Source organism: Temnothorax curvispinosus, unplaced genomic scaffold (genome assembly GCF_003070985.1).
Source record: "Temnothorax curvispinosus isolate PA1 unplaced genomic scaffold, ASM307098v1 QBEX01011646.1, whole genome shotgun sequence".
In the NCBI taxonomy this organism is placed as follows: Eukaryota; Metazoa; Arthropoda; class Insecta; order Hymenoptera; family Formicidae; genus Temnothorax; species Temnothorax curvispinosus.
The window spans coordinates 1-16,812 of NW_020221426.1; the positions used below are offsets into that span (position 1 = coordinate 1).

General features: G+C 33.6%; 1 long non-coding RNA gene across 1 annotated transcript; it reads right to left on the bottom strand.

Annotated features, from left to right (window-relative positions):
• Nucleotides 1-11,601: 11,601 nt before the first annotated feature.
• LOC112461702 lies at nucleotides 11,602-14,364 on the bottom strand. The gene is made up of 5 exons (XR_003041578.1): nucleotides 14,224-14,364; nucleotides 13,831-14,023; nucleotides 13,508-13,757; nucleotides 12,091-12,254; nucleotides 11,602-11,760 (listed from the first exon to the last, which is right to left on the bottom strand). It is a non-coding gene; the product is annotated as an uncharacterized LOC112461702 (long non-coding RNA).
• Between the last annotated feature and the right edge of the window lie 2,448 nt (nucleotides 14,365-16,812).

The window sequence follows — 16,812 nt, forward strand, 5'->3', positions numbered from 1 at the left end:
AATAATTATTGTTCTTATGCTATATGTTACAGTATTGCTTTCCATCAGTGGATGTTCATGCAGTCCAGAGCAGCACCAAGTAGTTTGATAGAAGAGCAAATGATTTATTTATTAGATATGTAAGTAAGAAAAAGTTAAATTTGATATAAACCATATTTTCCAATATTAATCGTCAATACTGAAAATCCAAAGTATACGTGTAACATCAACTACAGATTTTCAGTATACATAGATAATGAATATCACAATACAGATTCATACTTAACCTACTTTTATGTTTAAAATATATAATTAGATGTAAATAATAATTACTGTTTTTGTATTATGTTGCAGTATTACGTTGCTTTCCATCAGTGGAAGTTCACGCAGAGCAGCACCAAGCAGTTTGATTTCTATCAAACTCTTCTGAGCGACAACTTCATTTATTAGATACATAAGTAAGAAAAATTTAAACTTGGTATAAACTGCGTTCCAATATTTTAATATCCAGTACTGGAAATCTAAAGTGTATGTATAACATTAACCATAGATTTTCAGTATAGACAGTGAATATCGGAACACGTCATACTTACTTAACCCCGTACTCTTATGTTTTAATATGTAATTATGTATGAAATAAACAGGGTTATTTTTATTTCGCGTGCCAATCATCTCCGCTATAAGTATCTCAGAAAGTATTGATTTATTGGAAAAATGTTTCAGATAAAAGTTGGAGAGTTCAAGGAGGACCAATAGACAATTTTATTAGATTTTGAGTCCGAGACCTGTGTTAAGCCTAATAGGATCCAAGTCAAATTATTTAAATAGAAACCCCCTTTTTATGGTATCATCTTTTTCTACTAATTAATATGAACAACTTTTGTCTGAAACATTGTTTTATTTGCTTTATACTTTTTGAGATATTCAAGGAAAACTTGGTATTTTTTTCAATATTTAGCTTACAATAGATGTTTGTCAATAAATGTTCGTCGGAGTGAAAAGTGGTACAGGACTTTTTGACTTGATTTGGTTTTAAGAATATACTGTTGCAATAGTATTCTAATTTCTTTAAATAATTGCGTACACATAAAAGCTTCAAGAAAATGTATACACAAATATTTAAAGAAATTAGGGTATTATTGCAATAGCATATTCTTGAGACCATATTAAGTCAAAAAATCTTGTATCATTTTCCCCTCCGACAAGCATTTATCAAGATATAAGCTAAATATTTAAAAAATTACCAAATTTTTCTTGAATATCTCAAAAAGTATAAGGCAAATAAAAAATGTTTCAGACAAAAGTTATTTATATTAATTAGTAGAAAAAGATGATGTAATAAAAAAAGGGAGTTTTTATTTAAAAAATTTGACTTGGACCCTACTGGGCTCAACATGGGTTCCAGACTCAAAATCTAATAAGATCATCTATTATTCCTCTATAAACCCTCTAACTTTTATCTGAAACATTTTTCCAATAAACCAATACTTTCTGAGATAATTAGTGAAGATAATTGGCATACAAAATAAAACTCACCTTGTATAATTAGATATAAATAATAATTACAGTTTTTGTATTATGTTATAGTGTTACGTCATTCTTTATCAGTGGAAATTCATACAGTGCAGAGTAGCATGGAACAGTTTTGAAGAAGAAAGAGATAGAAAGATAATATCAATATTATTTTCTTAATATTGTATGTAATACTATTATTAAAAATAACAATTTGATAAAATTTAATAATATTCATTAAAATGTTTTAATTTTTAGCAATATTAAATAAATATTATTTAATATTACACAAATAATATTATTGCGTTTACAATATCAATATTATTTTAAAATTGTATGTAACAATACTATTTAAAATAATTTAATAAAATTTAATAAAAATTATAAAAATGGTTTTTTAATTCCTAGCAATATTATATAAATATCACGCAAATATTATAGTAATTTTACCGTAATATTACTGATATATTGCAGTAATATTACTGAAATAAATATCAGTAATATTACTGATATTCATTTTCGCGGACATTTTAATATTACTGAGATATCTTAGTAATATTACTGCAATATTTCTGATACATTTTATTGTAATATTGCAATGGAAAAATAATATTGCTGCAATATTTCTGCAATATTATGTGCTGTGTGGGGTGTAATATAAGGAAAGTTAAATTATACTATTAAAAAGTATAAATAACAAAATTTCTTTTATGTTAGGTATCGTGAAACTTATGGAATAATAATGAAATGAGGTCAATGGAGAGAGAATTTCAGTAAAATATTTCTATCAAGTTTCCTTATGCGTTATGCATTATGTGTTATGCAGAAGTGTGTGCTCCCCGCCATCTGTGCATACATTGGGTGCGTTCGGTTTGGACGCTCACGCGCTGTAAGCGCTCACGCTTATAAGCGCTGTTTTCAATCGTTCGATTTGGTATCTGAGCGTTTACACAGTAGTAAGAAATGTCGTTCGTTTTGGCAATGTAAGCGACTATGAGCACGTCAAAATGGCAGACGATAGGTTGTGTTATATTTGCACAAATAATAACATTATTAGAATTATTATTCGATAAAAAAGAATATTTAATTTTTAAAATAAATCCTTTTTTTAGAATAAAACGAGCAACATTTAATTTTATTCTACAAATTTTAAAACCTAAAATTACTAAGATCAAAATTAGGACGTAAAACAATATCACCTAAAAAAAACAATTATTTATCGCTATATGAAAAATGGTCACCCCGGATTCACATCGGTATGTTATTAATATTATTATTATACACATTGTTGTTTCAATTTTTAAATCAAATAAAGGGAAGTGAAAGAGGCAATGCCACGCGCGGTAATTAATGCGCAATTAAAATAAGTCAATAATAAAATATATATATTAGTTAATACAAATTCGGACGTTTCGACACTTTTTGTGTCATTTTCAGCGTAAAAATGAAAATAATACATGAAAATTTTAGTCGATAAATTAAGACGATGAATTATATACAGTCAATCGCGATAAAATGAGTCAATCAGTAGAAAAGCGCAGTCAAATCAATAAAATAAAATTTATACGAATGTTTGGTAGTCTGTCAAGATATGCCGACATGCAAATGCTCCGAATCGATCGCATCTTTGACGTTTACTCTCAGGTTGGAAGACCAGGAATGGAGAGATTTAATTGTCCTTTCTAAACCGTGAATCGATGTCGCAATATGTTAAAAAACGCAATGTATTATTAAAATTACAATCACGAATTCTTACTTACGGATCATTACAGACCAGTAAGTCGCAGTGTTAAAATAACTTTTTTAAAAAAGTAAAAAACAAGCGTCAAGTACACGCGTAGTTGTTACCTCGAAAAAAAAATCAAATGGTAGTATCATTAAATCATTTTAAATTAAAAAATATTAATATTAATAAAACCCAAATGGTACGTAATATTTTTGTACCTCGAAAAAACCCAAAAGTGGGTGGGTAGTATCTTTATTGAAAAAAAATTAAAACCTAAGTAGTACATATATTACCTAACTTAACTCAAGTGACATGTATTTCAAAAAAAGATGTAAATTCTTTAAATTAAATTGCGCTAATTGTAAAGAGAATATGTATATTGCTTTGAAAGATAATTGTTATGCAATTACTTTAAAAAAATAAAACCCAAGTGGTATCTTCGTATTCCTATTCAAGGATCTTCCTATTCTAAACCCAGGTGATAATAGCTTCTTAATTCTCTTTAACAAATTTTTAATATTACAAAGAATCATTTTAATTACAAAGAATTAAAGAAGTAACAGTACAAAATAAAAATATTTTATTAAAACAAAATAAATAAATTTTTCTTGTAAAAAAACTTGGCGCTGCTTTTTTACTCTTGTCGCATTCTTCCCTAAATTATGTTTATTGTTTTTTATTCAATCAAAAATCTTAGTACTAATGTTTAAATTTTAATGTTTAAATTTCAAAGTCTAGCAGCGCCAAGTTTTTTTACAAGAAAAATTTATTTATTTTTTTTTAATTAAATATTTTTATTTTGTACTGTTACTTCTTTAATTCTTTGTAATTAAAATAATTCTTTGTAATATTAAAAATTTGTTAAAGAGAATTAAGAAGCTATTATCACCTGGGTTTAGAATAGAAAGATCGTTGAATAGGAATACGAAGATACCACTTGGGTTTTATTTCTTTAAAGTAGTTGCATAACAATTATCTTTCAAAGCAATATACATATTCTCTTTACAATTAGCGCAATTTAATTTAAAGATTTTACATCTTTTTTTGAAATACATGTCACTTGAGTTAAGTTAGGTAATATATGTACTACTTAGGTTTTAATTTTTTTTTAAATAAAGATACTACCCACCCACTTTTGGGTTTTTTCGAGGTACAAAGATATTACGTACCATTTGGGCTTTATTAATATTTTTTAATTAATTTAAAATTAATGATACTACCATTTGGTTTTTTTTTCGAGGTAACAACTACGCGTGTACTTGGCGCCTTTTTTTTTACTTTTTTGAAAAAGGTACATAATTTTGTACTGATATCCCTTCCAAAAAAGTATTACTAGCTGGTTTGTAATGAATACTTATTTTGTGTATTAATAATACTAAAATTAAGTATTTATTAGTACTTGAATCACTGTGATCCAAGTATTGCATAGTATTTTATTACTGGTCAGTAATTTATGAAAGTAGTATTTAATACAGGACGAGTATTGAATACTTAGTATTAAATTTCTGATGAGAAAGCATTTAATACTAGGTGAAAAATACTTGTGTAATAAATACTTGTGTTGAATTACTGATGAGTATTGCAATGTTAGTACTGAAGTACTGAACCAAGGATTCCATGTGTAATAAATCACTGGCCAGTATTTTAATATTAATACTCAAGTACTGAACTGAATATTCCATGTGAAATTAATCACTGACCAGTACTACAATTTATATAGAAACGTTATAATAAGTAATTCCTGATAATATTAAGGAAAAGAGATAAAAGTAAGGCACAAATACATTTTAAATGAAGGTCTGTACTAATTCGTCGTGATAAAAGTGTACAAATTTTGAAATAGTACTGAGGATATCATTTTAATATCCAATTCAAAATTTTATTACTCTTTTTAAACTGAATTTGTTTCTTAAGATGATTTTTGAAAAATTATATACTTGCGCTGATTATGACACATGTAGACTATATATAACACTTACATCAAATTAAGAAGTAGTCTACCACGTAAGGCAGTTGGCTCACGATCCAGAGGTCCCGAGTTCGATCCCACCAAGGTAAGTGTGTTTTTCAAAGACGAGAAAATATTTATAATTATAGACTGCATCTTAAGAAACAAATTTTGTTATAAAATAGTAATAAAATTTCGAAAAAAAATAATTTTTTTTTATGTCGGGTAAATATCGGAAATCGAAATATCGGTGAGTAATTCAATACTAAGCACCAGTAGTTCTGTGTAGTATTAATCACTATCTATAATATTTATCACTACCAGTATTTTCCCAGTATTTCCCAAATAAATATTGACAGTATTAAATCACTGAGATTTTAAGTATTTAGTCAATAATACTTTTTTGTATAAGGGTGAGTATTAACATTAAAATACTGGCCAGTGATTTATTACACATGGAATCCTCGGTCCAGTATTTCAGTACTAACATTGAAATACTCATCAGTAATTCAACACAAGTATTTATTTCACAAGTATTTATCACCTAGTATTAAATGCTTTCTCGTCAGAAATTTAATACTAAGTATTCAATACTCGTCCCGTATTAAATACTACTTTCATAAATTACTGACCAGTAATAAAATACTGTGCAATACTTGAATTACAGTGATTCAAGTACTAATAAATACTTAATTTTAGTATTATTAATACATAAAATAAGTATTTATTACTAACCAGTTAGTAATACTTTTTTGTAAGGGAACTCGAGACTCGGCACTCGGCGAGACATGAGAGGCGATACCCGAAATGCGTGGCCTCTAACAGCTCAAGAGAGAAGGAAACAGCAGATCGTATGTCTGCCCTTCTCTCCCCGCGCGAAGCTTGCCGAGTGCCGAGCGTACACTGACAGAGGAGGGGCTTGCGCGACCAGCACATCCCCTCCATCTGAGTAGTTCGGAAACGAACCATATAGCACGGATACAAACCCATGTATCGTTACCCGAGATCTCTCTGATCGTTACCGAGCGTAACGCCGTAGTTGACGTCCACTTTCTCAGAGGGCAGATTAGGACAGGCGTCCCCCGAAGCGGGATGGCCGCTCTCAGGTTTCTCTCTGGTATTGTTCATTAATCGCCACACATTTGGGGATATCGACATATTCGATATATCGCGTATATCTATCGATCTTGAGTTCTGGGAGTATGCCATGTTTCCTTTCAATGTATCGGATGTAAATATTGTAAATGTCAGTCGTTGCAAAACCGCTGTTGAGTATCCTCGTATTAAAGACTGTGTAACTATTATCGTGATTTTTACTTATCCATCCCTGTATAACTCTGCCCAGATCAACAGGTTATGGGCCCAGGGAGATCCCGGAGATCGAGAAAAGTATAAACGGGCTGTGTATCGACGCGGATACGTGCAGTGAGTCACGAGCGGTTATTGTGTGCGTAACTACCGAGAGAGACGACGTGAATACGTAAAAAGTGCAAAGATGCACGCGGCAGGCACGCAACATATTGATAAGTTATGCGATAACAATTACGAGGTGTGGAGGATGCAGATGAAAAGTGTCCTCGTGTATGTATGTACAACGACTTGTGGGGTTATGTCTTCGGCACATTGGTCAAACCGGAAGATGCTGCAGCCGCGACGGCATGGATAACCAAAGATGAGAAGGGCTTGCGTTGATAGTGCTCGGTGTTTCGAAGACGGAGATTGGCCATATTAGGAAGCAAACAACATCCAAGGGAGCATGGGATGAATTAGAGAAAATTCATAAGTTGCAAGGACCGGTCAGAAAGGCAGTACTTTATAGAGAGTTATACCAATCAAAGAAAAAGCCTGACCAATCAATGGCTCAGTTTGTTAACGAGTTTCAACAACGAGCTGACATGCTTGCCTACGTTGGAGTTGTTGTCCCGCAGGAGCTTCTATCGATTATGGTGTTGAGCTGTCTCCCAGAAGAGTTCGAGAATTTTCGCGTCGCAATCGAGTCCCGTGATGATATTCCTGAGGTAAGTGTCATCAAAGCCAAGCTGATCGAGGAAGATGCTCGAAGACAAAGTAACGTCAATACTGGCGAAAATAGTGCAGCATTGTATTCTCGTACTCCGAGTACAAACAAGAAGGAAATCCACGCGAAAAACACAAATAATAGCAAGTTCCTTGGAAAATGCTTCAAGTGTGGAAAGGTTGGTCACCGTGCATCGGTCTGCAAAACAAAATTACCACAAAATAAAGCAAATTGTGCAGACACTTCTGAGAAGAGCAACAGCGAAAATGAAAACGTGTTGATAGCTACAACTGCAATGGCATGCGAAGTGGAAAAGGAAGAATAGTGCATCGACAGCGGCGCGACGATGCATATGTGCAAAGACAAAAAGTTATTTGAAAGTTTAATCGGCGATCCGCCATGTAGTATTCGAACGGCGGGGAAATCTGTAGTGAGGGCTTACGGAAGCGGGAAAGTGAGTCTCAATGTACCATCACGAGATTCCGCGAGTCAAATTGTTCTTTCAAACGTGTTATATGCTCCGGGCTTGCGAAATAATCTGATATCGGTATCAGCTATTACGAATCGTGGTTATTCGGTAACGTTCGGGAAAGAAAATATGCAATCGTATCGCGAAAAGACGGTTTAATCGTATTAATGGCCGCGAAGAAAGATTGAATGTATGTTGTGAAAACGCAGCAGCACAGCGTTATGATCGTGGACGGATCAGTGGCGACTTTGAGGTTATGGCACGAGAGATACGGTCATCTAAACTTCAATGATTTGCGCAAACTAAAGATAAATAATATGGTAACCGGACTCAACATCCCGTCAAGAGTGATCGAGATTCCATGTGAAATTTGCAACCGAGCGAAGATACATGCATTGCCACACCGAGTTTCAGAGACAAGGGCAAAGAACACGCTGGAGTTGATCCATACGGATATGTGTGGACCGATGAATATTACATCGATGGGAGGTGCACGGTACTTTGTTACCTTTATTGATGACAGGACGCGGTATACTGAAGTAGTCATGCTGAAGAAGAGAAGTGATGTCTTCGTCGCGTTTAAGAAATATGTAGCAAGAGTAGAAAGAGAACATGGTCGAAAAATAATAAAAGTGCGCTCTGATAATGCCAAAGAATACGTTTCAAAGGAGTTCAACCAGTTTCTCGAGAATGAAGGAATCAAGAGAGAGTTCTCTGTCGAATACACGCCAGAGCAAAACGGCGTGGCCGAGCGAGCAAACAGAACAATTGAAGAGATGGCACGATGCATGTTATTGCAATCTGGAGCGCCGACGTCGTTATGGGCCGAAACTGTAAATACAGCAGTATTTCTGCGAAATAGATGTCTATCGAGAGCTACGGAAGAAAAGACACCGCTGGAGCTATGGAGTGGAAAGAAACCGGACGTGAGGAAGTTTAAAACATTTGGTTCTCATGCAACCGCTTTGAGGAAGGGCCCTGGTGTGTCAAAATGGGATGCGAAAGGCGAAGATTTCGTGTTTTTCGGATATAGCACAGAATCGAAGGCTTATCGGCTATGGCGCAGAGGTACTACAAGTGTGATAAAAAGTTATGACGTCCGTTTTATTGAAAATCCAGTTTTCGTAACCCAAAAGTCACCAGATAGCGTAGAGTTACCTCTTAAATCAGAGAACACGAGAGTTAATAAAATAAGAAATGGACCACCAAACGATGAGGACCGTGAGCTTACAACTGAAGATGAGCAAACAGAGATAGACGAAGATGAGCCAGAAGAGTTGACTCAGGTCGAAGAAATTATACAACCTTCATTGGAAAATCCACGAAGAGGGCCTGGTAGGCCGAATATTATACGTACGGGTCAGCCAGAAAGACCGAAAAAGGAGTATTAGATGGCAAACATCGCAGAAGTGGAAAACGACCCGACAACCGTAGAAGAAGCTATGTCCAGTGTTCACAAAAACGAATGGCTAGAGGCGATGCAAAGTGAGTACAATTCACTGAAGGAGTATGGAACCTGGGAGCTTACCGACCTACCTCCAGGCAAGAAAGCAATAAGTTGCAAGTGGGTGTTTCACACAAAGAGACGTCAAGATGGTGAGGTGGAAAGATACAAAGCGAGGTTGGTGGCTCGCGAATGTGAACAACGCTACGGGATAGACTTTGATGAAGTCTACGCCCCTGTCGCTAGGATGGAAACCATACGCACTTTGTTTGCATTAAGCGTCGAGGAGGAACTGCATGTCCACCAAATGGACGTTGTTACAGCTTACGTCCAAGGTGATCTATTATCAGAGATCTACATGGAGCAGCCATTTACGGAGTTCCCAAAAAGGAGGGTAAGGTGTTGAAGTTATTACGCACTCTATATGGTTTGAAGCAATCCGGCAGAAAATGGCATCAAAAATTACGTACGTGTTTGAACAATATTGGTTTACATCATTCAGAAACTGAACCATGTGTGTTTGTAGGACTAATAGACGGTGAGATTGTAATTGTGATTGCTTATGTGGACGATCTACTTATAGCATCACGGAATTTGAAGGTACTAAATACAGTAAAATCGAGACTAAGTGAAAAATTCAAAATGAAAAACTTAGGAGAAGTGAGCGAAGTTCTGGGGATGCGCGTTGAACGTGAAGGAGCAACAGGAAGCATACGTGTTTCTCAAGAGGCATATGTAAAGAGAATCATCGAAAGATTTGGAATGACATGTGCTAATCCGGTTTCAACTCCCATCGAAGCTGGTGTAAAATTATCTCGCGAAGATGAAGCAACGTCAAAGGAAGAGAAGGATGAGATGAAACAAATGCCATACCGAGAACTTGTCGGGAGTCTATCTATCTAGCGAACACTACAAGGCCCGATCTAGCATTTGTAGCGAATGCTCTGAGCCGTTTTAATGCCAACCCAGGAAGAATTCATTGGAAAGCAGCGAAACATGCATTGAGATATCTAATAGGCACGTCTATCTAGTCTTGGAATCAACTACATCAAATCTGGTAAACCACTTCACGCCTATGTTGATTCCGACTGAGGAGGAAATGTTGACAATCGACGTTCCTGTACCGGCCTTGTGCTAACGCTAGCAGAGGGTTCCATCAGCTGGAAGTCCAAGCAACAAAAGTCAGTCGCTCTTTCAACCATGGAGGTGATATATACACGGCGCCTCCTTGATCATATGAATGGTGGAGCCTACGTGGACGAGCCAACGTGCATAAATTGCGACAACCAAACCGCAATAAAATTCAGCAAGGACAGTATGTATCATCAGCGGAGCAAACATGTGGACATCCGTTTCCACTTTACAAGAGAAGCTCAGGAGGAAAAAGAAGTTATCGTGGAATACATCCCAAGCGACGGTTGACTAAGTCCCTACTGAAAAATAAACTATCAAAATGCAAGGACATATTAAAACTGACTAATTAATTATAAAGCATATATTTTTCTTTGTTGTGTGTCGATAGGAGGAGTGTTGGTTATAAAGTCAGTTCATTAATCGCCACACATTTGGAAATATCGACATATTCGATATATCGCGTATATCTATCGATCTTGAGTTCTGGGAGTATGCCATGTTTCCTTTCTATGTATCGGATGTAAATGTCAGTCGTTGCAAAACCGCTGTTGAATATCCTCGTATTAAAGACTGTGTAACTATTATCGTGATTTTTACTTATCCATCCCTGTATAACTCTGCCCAGATCAACATTCTTAATGTTGTATAGAACATTATTATGAACATACTTTGACCACGATTCCGAAATTTCAGTAATGTTGAAATGGGAGTGCCATAACGTTGCAAATAACATTGCGCTAAGGTTTTTCTATCATTCCTGTAATATTTTTGAGATAAAAATTTAAACGTACTATCAACTTTATTACAATATTATATTAAGATTACCGTAATATTAATTCTGACATTTATTTAAAGTTCTTATTGATGTTTTATTTCTATTACAGGCAACATGTTTTCAATAAATTGCAATAGTAATAAAATATTTCAATATTTATTGTCTAATTAATATTTAGATTGCTTTTTTATAGACCAGGCTTGGACAACTTTGAGCTCCAGAACCACGACACTTCTTTTCTATCCACGGAAAGTAGGGGTGTCGTGGCTCCGGAGCTCGAAGTTGCCCAGGCCTATTATATACTAATCTGCATTAGGGAATAATTTACTAATTATCATAAAAAAGTTTTATTTATATAAAAATAATATATACTATATATTACAGTTTTCAGTTTATTTCAATAATATTTTTGGTGAAGATCACTGATCCAAGCGGAAGGTTTTGGAATAAAACTTATCTTTCAAATAAAAAAAGTTACTATAATAATCACTCGCGCGGAGCCACGCAAATAAGATAATATATTTATCACTTCTTGAAAAATAAAAGTAGAATTAAATTAGTGAAAAAGTTACTTATAAATTATAACGCGGCAAACTATAATGATTTTATTTTATAGAGAGTATATACCGAAATACATTACATTACCTTTTTAATGTTTTTTTCTTTCCTTACGGACGTTTGCGAATCTGAACCACTCCATTACAAAGTGTTCAAAATCTTTTTCTGTATTCCGAGGGAATATTGCTCTAAAAGCTTCTGGAATAAGAAAAATTCAATACAGTTTATTGTTAGATGAAAGAAATAAATAGGTAATGTCAATTTAACAGCAATTAAAACTTATGATAATTATTGAAATAACACAAAAGTTTCCGGAATAGTTTACATATATACTAAATCGATCAAAAGTATTAGTTTATAGATATATATATTTTTTTTATTTCGTAAGAATTTTTAACGTGTATGTGTGTCCTGCTTTTTAACGATGATTGCCACAAAAAAATAGGAGACAATTTAATAAATTTTGAGACATAAAACATAGCATTTAATACTGCAGGTAATATATACATCTCTTAAAAAATTACTTACTTTTAATGCTCAGAATTGTGTGCGTATCTCCAATTTTATAATTATTTTTTTGGCCAGTCCATGCATGAACACATAGAGGCTAAATCATCAGAAAATGTAGCACTCAAACTTTTTCTAATAAAATCTTTTTCATGTTTCCCTCCAATTAACATAACCTTGTTCACCTGAAAAATTTATACTTGTAATTCTATATAATGCAGTATATTATTATAAATTGCAAGGAAAATAATTCAAAAAAATTTTAAAATATAATATATATTATAGGATATTATAAAACATATTAAAGGACATATATTATAGATATAAGTTTGTAAGATTAAGAGTCAGAGTAACCATTTTTGGTTTTGGACGCATTGGGTGCTCCTCCTCAAGATTCTATTTAATAGTTTTATACATAAAACATACAGTTGAATACATTATAGAGATTAATACAAATACATTTTGATTTTTGAAGGACATACGACATACTATATTTGAAAACTTTACCGACAAAATTCTACCTTCTTTTAGAAAGTTTACATATATCGTATTGGTTGCATAGAATTACAAATCCTTTTACATAATAAAAATAGGTGAAAATCAATTAGAACATTTGCTCAATATATCACAAAAATGATTAAAAATTTTCAAAGTAAAGATCTCGAGTTGTGAGTGTAAATATTTATCTGTTACAAAAATTGCACAACTTTTATATATTATCAGTATGTTTGCTCCGTTAAAGAAAATTGTAAAAAAATATTACTGTACCATTTCCATTAAATTTAAAAGCTTAAAAATATATGAAAAGTTTGCAAAAAGATTTTTATATATAAATACTTAAGCTTTCTACTAAATATGGTAAAACAAAGCAACACACATTTATATATAGAAGATCTATATGCATAAAAGACTTGAACAATATAGTGTGAATGCGTTAGTACTTATTTGATGTGACGTCTGGATGATTTTGTCTGTATGTTACTGACACTTTTAGACTTTTTTATCTATTTTTTCATCTAATAAATTGTCATAAACAAAAAATATATGCATATGTTACGCCACAATCAAAATAACTATAAACATAGTAGATACAGATAATGTGCAATTACTATCTTTGCTATAGGCACTACATTGAAAATAATACCAAAAAATCGGTAAAAATTACAAGTACTGGTGATCTCTTTGTCGACTTTAAATTGCAAATATTATATTTACTACTCTTGGAAAGAAAGGGAGAAAGAGAGAGAGAAAAGGGAGGGAGAAAGAGAGGAAGGGAGAGGAGTTTCTCTTACAGTCTTTTCTCTTAATTCTTAAATTTTCAAAGTCTGATTTTATTGTGTAAATTTATATCTACTACGATTATGTAACTACTAACCGAAAATGTTATTTGTAAATGTTTATAAAATTAATTATAATTGTGATAAGCAGCTTTACTTACAACTTGCATGAAAGCTTCTTGATCAGTTTTTAGCATATCTTCAAAAGTCAGAAAATTGTCAATGAAAGATAAGGGGAGATATATTGTCCAATCTTTGTATCTTGTGCAATACTTTCCTTAGAATATTGCTCAGCCTCGCGGCCCGAGTACATCAAGAATATGTTCGATCCTTAATACTTGGTATATTTCTTTTCTTTTGCATATCTCTCTCTTATATAGGTCGAAAAATAGATCTTAAATCACCAGCTACCTATTTACAGCACATATAGATAATTGAGTTTTTATCATTAATATGCAAGTTTTAGAATATAATAATTACTTACCCATATAAAAATATTGTATACAATTAAAAGCGCTCGACAGCACAAGCACAAACATACGTATATATGACACACTCACGCATCATACGTATGTAAAATAATGCGCCTACAGTCTCCAGAACTATTACTGCATGCTTCCGATTGGCTGTCGCGACAAGCGTGCGCGTCTGCTCATGATCTTGACGCGCTCAAACAGCTGAAAATAATCGGCAGTAAATTGCAAGAAAATAGCAAATAACTCCACTATATAGCTTTTACCAATACCCAAAAAGCGTTATTTGTAGTTAACCTAAATTATAGGTTATAGATCATCATATCAGCTACTATTCATAGCACGTATGGTTAATTGAGTTCTTATTATTAATATACAATTTTTAGAACATAATAGGTACTTACTTATTGTTACGAGGTTTACTGTTTTGAAGGTCTGGGAAATGGAATGAAGCTTGTCTATTATATTGCACACACGAACGTTACTTTATTGCTAAACGGCGATATACCGACATCTTGTCTTGTCGGGACTCGTGGTACTAGTGAGTGTTAAGGTGCCAATTCATGGGACGCTGAAAAACAGCGTTGAGCGACGTCACGTGACATCACTATGATGCCAGCGTCAAGAAAGAGAAGTTGGATTTTTCCAACTTCAAGCGTCAAAGCCAAAGCAACGCGAAGACGCCGAAATTTTGACGCTGTTTTCCTTTTCATGAATTTCAATTGACGCCGGCGTCAATTGTGGTCATGCGACCTTCTTGCCGCTGAAAATGAGCGTCGAGCGTCAGCATGAAAAGGCACCTTTACAGCGCTCTTCAATAGGGGAAAAGTGTACATAAGTGTATAATGTGCAAGTGCACTTCAACTCAACTTAAGTAACTAGAAAAGTGTACATGAGTGTACTTTAACTTTTAACTAACTAGAATATAAGAGTGCGAGATACAAAACCAATAAACGAAATAATATATAAAAATTAGAAATAAAACTTATATTCGTAACACTTATATATAAATAATATACTGTAAATAAAAAGCACTCCGCACTGCTCGATCCACACGCGTGTATACGCACTCACGCATCGTACGTAAATGTACGCATCATGGCTGTCGCGATGAGCGTTGCGCACAATATAAAACAATAACATTCTAACAACAGAAAATTAATATACTACCAACGTTATTTCCAAGTCTAAATTACAAGGAATTTTGAACTGTTGCATTGATCTCAAATAAATGTCAGAGTAACATTTCAAAAATATTTTCTGTAACATTTTTAAAATATTTTACCAACATTCAGAAAAATCATATTACGAAATAATATTTTTCAAATATGTGTATAATATTATTAAAAAACGTTTAAAAAATACACGTAAAGTCAATATTTCTAAACGTTAATTTAATGTTCCTTGCTTACTGGGTATAATGTATATACTATATATATACGGAAACTAATATAAGGCTGTCAAAGATCTAAGCTTGGATCGTATGGCTTCTGATTCTAATTTGATTGTATATTGTAACGGGGGGGTCCTATTTCTCTTATTATTATTTATTCACGTCGCCTGAGAAAGACGTTTCAAATTATTATTAACCGCGGTTATTGCGATAAATATTACCACATGCCTCGGTAGTCGAATTGGTACGACACCCTTCACGGAATGAGGGAGGTTCCAGGTTTGAATCCTGATGTATATTATGTATATTATGTATATTATGTATATCTTGGGGTATATTATGAGGTAATATGAGGCAATAAATTCTTTACAGTTTTTAGATAATTAAATCGAGTCGATTTAATTCCGGGGAGGGAAGAGTTTTAATTCCAACAATAACTGTGTTTCTAGTCCGACAAATAATCGGCGCGCAATTAAATAAGTTGGAAAAATATATGTACATATATACAATATATGGTAAACATCCCGTTTAGGGGACCCACCTCCGATGGCCTTGACCTTCACATATGTTGTCAAGGTCACCCTTCTGAGTGACCTTCAGAAGGTTTTAGTCGGGGGTTGCTTTTTATTAAAAAATTATTAACAAATAAAAGTTTGGCGACCTCACCGATTTCAATTACCTTGATACATGTTGTCAAGGTCATGATCCCGAGTGACCTTCAGAAGGTTTTAGCCGTCGCTCGTTATTCGTTAAAAAGTTATTAACAAAAAAACAAAAAAAGTTTGGAAAATACGTAGGTTAAATGATGCGCTTTAACAGTATTTAATTGTTTAAAGCGCGTCAACTAACCCATGCGTAAACTATTTTGGGGCTACCGCATCTCCCCCGAAAGCAGGGGGGGTGTGGGTAAACCTCGGTTCGCGTGGAAAGTGTATGCGTGAACTTTTCATGCGTGAAAAGTTAATATGCGAGATGCCACATGGGTTAGATGACGCGCTTTAAAAGTATTCAACTGTTTAAAGCGCGTCATCTAACCCATGTAAGTATTCTCTGCTTTAACAAAAAGACTTCACGTTATCAACAATTTACTGCTTTAAATGTTGTGTTTTGGTAAAGCAGCGACTTTCTCGCGAAATAAAGTATTCTCTGCTTTAAAGAAAAACGTAATATTAGTCGTTTATGCCTCTCAGTACTTAAAATAACTGCTATATTTTCGAAACTTTTTTTGTTTATAACTTTTTAATTAAAAGCGACCCCCGACTAAAACCTTCTGAAGGTCACTCAGGAGGGTGACCTTGACAACATATGTGAAGGTCAAGGCCATCGGAGGTGGATCCCCTAAACGGGATGTTTACCTACTATATATATATATATATATATATATATATATATATATATATATATATATATATATGTCGCAGCCCTTTTGCGAAATCAGCCTTTTTGCAAAAAGGCTAGCCTGTTTGCAAAAAGCCGCCTTTTTGCGAAAGCATTCATTAGTTCTCAATAAGGCTAACACACTTTAGACTTTTTGCAAAAAGCCTAACTAGCACCAGCCTCATTGGTTAATGATGCACGTTCCGCAATGTGGCTAACAAGA